This window comes from Myotis lucifugus, unplaced genomic scaffold (assembly GCF_000147115.1).
Source record: "Myotis lucifugus unplaced genomic scaffold, Myoluc2.0 scaffold_1742, whole genome shotgun sequence".
Classification (NCBI taxonomy): Eukaryota; Metazoa; Chordata; class Mammalia; order Chiroptera; family Vespertilionidae; genus Myotis; species Myotis lucifugus.
Window position 1 is genome coordinate 324 of NW_005872790.1, and position 5396 is coordinate 5719.

General features: G+C 54.0%; 1 long non-coding RNA gene across 1 annotated transcript; it reads left to right on the plus strand.

The window, feature by feature from the left end:
* The first annotated feature begins 780 nt into the window (after window positions 1–780).
* On the plus strand, window positions 781–3658 carry LOC111824487. The gene is made up of 4 exons (XR_002827570.1): window positions 781–804; window positions 2162–2222; window positions 2957–3089; window positions 3569–3658. It is a non-coding gene; the product is annotated as an uncharacterized LOC111824487 (long non-coding RNA).
* Window positions 3659–5396: the final 1738 nt, after the last annotated feature.

The following is a 5396-nucleotide window of genomic DNA, read 5'->3' on the forward strand; positions in this document are numbered from 1 at the left end:
TTCCATACATTTGTTTTTTAAAGTTGAGCATAACACACACCATCGTTTACATTAAGTTTTTTCCAATTCAAATTTAGAATATATGTTGTATCCTACAAATCCATGCTTTAAAAAGCACTTATTAAAATACGTAGATATCGACAGTTTTCAGGAACACCAGGCCACATGTATTGTTTTACAAACACAAAGTAATGCTGGAATATTTCTAGTAAAAAAAAAAAAGGTTTAGGACATATGCATGAAGCTTATTGTTCATGCACTGATAGCCGTAAGCTCGCTGGTGAGTTACTCTGTGCCCAGCCTGCACTCTGGAATCAGCAGCCACCCATACTCTGCATTTGCGCCTCCTCCAGATGATAGCAACTGGCATGGAAACCTCTTTTCTTCTTTCAATTTTATTAAAATTTTTGTTGAAGTAATTGGGGTGGCATCACTTAATAAAATCATATAAGATCCAAGTGTACACTTCTCTAATATTAAGTCTATTTTGTTCACGTGTATGTTTACATTCTCGGCTCTGTGGTTGCTACTTCTCTGGTTTTGTCTGAAGTGGAGCCAATGATGGTTGTCTTGGGGGCGCTTCTGTTTTCTAGAAAAGCTTCCATGTCACACGAGTGATCTAACGGGTGTGGAGCCCGACTGGGGCTGAGGGGCACCCGGGAAAGCACCCCGTCCGAGCTACTAAACAGCCTTTACGACGCTAACCTTCTTCTCTCCCGCAGCGAGCGGTTCTTCCTGAGGCTGAACAGGAACGGGCTGCCCAAAGCCCCCGACAAGCCCGAGCGGCACTGCTCTCTCTTCGTGGTGAGTGTGCCGCGTCCTCCCCGTGGCGCTGCGTGTTATTGCGGGGACGTGGATCCCTGTGAGCCAACGCAGGCGATTGGCTTAAACTTTGTGAACGACATGCAAAGGCCGGGAGTGCCCGGGACTCGGACAGGGTCGCCCCTGCGTTCCTCTCGGCCCTTGGGCTGGTCACCCTCCCCCCAGAGTGCAGGGGTGGTAGCTCGCCTGGTGTTGGATGGGCGACGTGACTCGATATGAGAATGAGTGAGGGAGAGGTTGACATGAGAGCGGGCTTTCCCTTTAACTATCATGTGACGTCAGTAAACCTACAGTAAAGTCCACTATAGTATTTTTATTTTTTAAAAATATTTTTTTATTGATTTCAGAGAGGAAGGGAGAAGGAGAGAGAGAGAGAAACATCAATGCTGAGAGAGAATCATGGATCAGCTGCCTCCTGCATGCCCCCTACTGGGGATTGAGAGCCTGCAACCTGGGCATGTGCCCTTGACTGGGAATCAAACCATAGGTTAATGCTCAACCATTGAGCCACACCAGCTGGGCAACTATAGTACTTTTAGAACAGGATTTGAACTATATGCTTCTGCTACAAAAATACCATTAAAAATATCTATGTTGATTTTTTGGGGGGAGGAAATAAACACCTAACTTTCATTTAGAAAGGTACTACAGAAAGTTCAGTAAATCTTTAAAAAGTCACCCGTCATAATGCTATGAAACACAACTCTCCTTTCTTTATGATGCCCTCTAAAAAACTTCAAAGCTTTCTGTGTGTGTGGGCGCTGGTTGTCTTGTGAGCTAGTTATTGTTGGTTTGTTTTTTATTTCCATCTCCCCACCCCCACGCCCTCGACTGCCATCAGCTTCTTCTCTGTCTCTGTGGGTCTGTTTCTGCTTCGTTTTGTTTATTAATTGTTCTTGTTCGTTTAGATCCCACATATACGTGAGGCCACGCAGTCTGTGTTTTTCTCTGACTTACTAGTATTTCACTCAGCGTCATACACTCCGGGTCCGTCTGTGTTGTTGCATCTGTGTTGTTGCTGGCGAGATTTCCCTCTTTCTCGTGCTGACCACTTTCCACTGTGTACGTGAGCCACGTCCTCCCTCTGTGCCCATCCATACACGACACCGAGGCTGCTTCCACATCCTGGTTCTTACTGCTGATCCCGCAGGGAGCACAGGGGTGCACGTCTCTTTTTAAATTAGCGTTTTTATTTTCTTCGATCAATACCCAGAAGTGAGTTGCTGGGTCGTGTGGCAGCTCCGTTCCGTCCGTTATTTGCAGGAATAACGTGCTGGGCCCTTTCACGGCTCCCCCGTGACGGACGAGTTCTACGATAACTGGGCTTTGTTTTTGGCAGGATCTGAGCAGCGGCGAGCTGCGAAGGGACATCTACATCACGGTGCACATCATCCGGATCGGTAGGTGTGGCCCTGTCGGGGGAGCACACGGGGAAGGCGTGCGGCGAGGCCTCTGTCCTTGTGACTTGCCCGCTGCCTGAATCAGAAAGACGTCGGAGCCGGAGCTGCGCCCGAGAATCCCAGAACGGGGGGCTTGCTCCCCGGCCTCCCCACTCCTGTGCAGCCCGCTCACCCGGCACAGTCTTCTCGCCACAAGTCCTCTCGGAGTTTGTTGTTTCTTTTTGTTTCATGGGGCTCCCTGACCATTTGATTCAACAATTTTGTGTCCATCTTTTTTTTTTATCCTCACCTGAGGAGTGAGGATACTTTTTCCATTGTTTTTTTTAAGAGAGTGGAAGGCAGGAGGGAAGAGGAGAGAGAGAGAGGCATGGATGTGAGAGAGACACATGGATCAGTTGTCTCCTGCCTGCGCCCCAGCTGGGGCCGGGGATCGAATCCACAAGCAGGCACATGCCCTGGCAGAGGCACTTCCCTGCCTTTCGGACCCGGGCCTCCTGGCGCCTTCGCGGGGCCTTGGGGAGGAGGCTTCCCGTGTGGGACCAGCTCGGTCCTCACGTTTCCTCGATGATCGAGGTCACGGTTAGGTCGTTGCGGGGGAGGGTCCCGGGCTGAAGCGGCATCTCCTGTCGCCCCAAACCTGTGTCCTTCCCGTGGCCAATGACATGATGATGGTGTGTGTGCCTCGTGAGGCCCAGATCCATGACTTCCTGGCCATGTCTGCTTCCCGTTGGCAGGTCGGATGGGGGCGGGAGAGAAGAAGAACGCCTGCAGCGTGCAGTACCGGCGCCCCTTCGGCTGCGCGGTCCTCAGCATCGCCGACCTGCTGACCGGGGAGACCAAGGACGACCTCATCCTGAAAGTGTACATGTGAGAGGCTGCCCGCGGGGGTGGGCGCGGGGGTTGGGGCAGGGCAGGGCCCGGGAACCAGGGCCTACTGGGATCCGCCTAAGGACCTCGCTTTACCTTGATTATTTGTGTAAAGACCATCCAGAAGTCGTGGCAGCGGGGGCCAAGGCAGAGGCTGTTAGGGGCAATCAGGCAGGCAGACGAGCAGTTAGGAGTGATCAGGCAGGCAGGCGAGAGGTTAGGGGCAATCAGGCAGGCAGGTGAGCAGTTAGGGGCGATCAGGCAGGCAGGTGAGCAGTTAGGGGCGATCAGGCAGGCAGGCAGGTGAGCGGTTAGGAGCCAGTGGTCCCGGATTGTAAGAGGGTGCAGGCCGGGCTGAGGAGGTTGCGGGGAGCTGCAGGGAGGCAGGAGGGCGAACACTGGGTGGTGAGGACAGAGCCGCGGGCTGGATGTCACTGCTGCAGCTCACGGCCCCCACACTGACAGAGGCCATGTCCCAGGTGCAACACGGAGAGCGAGTGGCACCAGATCCACGAGAACATCATCAAGAAGCTGAACGCGCGCTACAACCTGACCGGCTCCAATGCAGGTGAGTGTGGGGGGCTGACTGGCTCCAGGCGGGTGAGTGTGGGGGGCTGATTGGCTCCAGGCGGGTGAGTGTGGGAGGCTGGCTGGCTCTCCCGAGACCCCTCATTTCAGGTGCTCGCGTTGATTTGTCTGCATCAGAAGGAAATGGTCTGCCTGGTTTTTCTCTCTATTCGCTCCCTAACTTTAAAATTGCGCAGCCAGCATCCCCTCTGAGAGGCATCTTGTGTTGTGACGGGAGGCGTGCACTGTACTCTCTCTAAAGTGTTCCGTTCGGGCTTGAAGCGAACAGAGCGCCTGCCTTTGCTAAGAGCACCCAGCCTTGGCCTCTGCGTTGTGACTGATTCCTGAAAATCAGATGGCGAATGCACTGGTTCCTGGCCCTTGTGGGGAGAGGCCGGATGCACCGCGAGCTGGGGGAGGGCGGGAACAGCAGCTTCCCTACCGGGGCTGTGGCAGCGTCATCTACTCGGAGCACACGCGGCCCAGGGCGGACGCGGCGTGGGAGAACCATGTTGGCTGCCGTGCCGTGTAGGTAACGTGTGCCTCTCGTTCAGAGGGACCGGACACGTGGCACTGCATGGTGAGCTGCATACCACGGGTCCACAGCCTCGTCCCAGTCACACACTGTAGACTAGACCGCATCGCCATGATGCCGCGCAGGCAGCCATGCCCTGAAGCCTGGTCAGCAGACAAAAGCTTGGAAATGTTGTTAGCTCCCTACCCCCTTTCACACCCGTGTTGAAGCAAAAAACACACAACACACACACACAAACACACACACACACACAAACACACACAAAACCGACAAAACAAAAAGCCCCACAGGAAACTATGCCATTGTGAGCTTTCTTTGACATGAAGGGGCCTCCAATGAAGACAGCTGGTATTGGGCCGAATGCATTGTTGTAAAGACCGAACAGGGGTGTTTGTGTTATAGTCCAACTTGCCTGGCGATCAGAAGAGCCAGCATTTCATTCAGACCCCCTCTTCTCGCACCCGCGCCCGCCCTGCTGGGCCAGACAGACCCCCAGAGAAACAGCAGCTACAACGGGAACTCAGGGGTCAGTGCAGGCCGGAGCCATCCGTCCCCCGAGCTCCCCGCCCGGCCGTGCTCGGCTGCGATGCGTGGTGAGGTCAGCTTTCTCCTCCCTCTCCCAGGAGGGGGGGAGGGACCTGGGTTTGTGTGACTCACCCAGAGTCTGACACTCCCACAAAATCAACAAGAGGCGAGGTGTGCTCTGGGCCTCGGGTAGGCTCCCTACGGGACCAGGAGGGGACGGACACAGCGTGAGGTCGTGTGTGTGTGTGTAGAGACTGGGTGACAACAGCATGGACTCCAGGAAGGAAGGGGCATGGTCTCTTTCCTGGGCGGTTCCTCCCGGTGCTTAGTCTGTTTTTTTGTTTTTTTAATATTTTCATTGATTTCAGAGAGGAAGGGAGAGGGAGAGAGAGAGAAACATCCATGATGAGAGAATCATGGATCAGCTGCCTCCTTCACACCCCCTCCTGGGGATTGAGTTTGAAACCCAGGCCTGTGCCCTGACCGGGAATCAAACCGTGACCTCCTGGTTCATAGGTTGACACTCAACCACTGAGCCACACCGGCTGGGCGGTACTTAGTCTGTTTTACTGACCGACCGCCGCTTATTCTTGCCGGAATTCCCGGGTGAGACCAGAGTGAGCTTCCCACTGCTTCGTTCCCAAGAGGTTCCTGTTCTGCTTGGAGCCATCCCACTACAG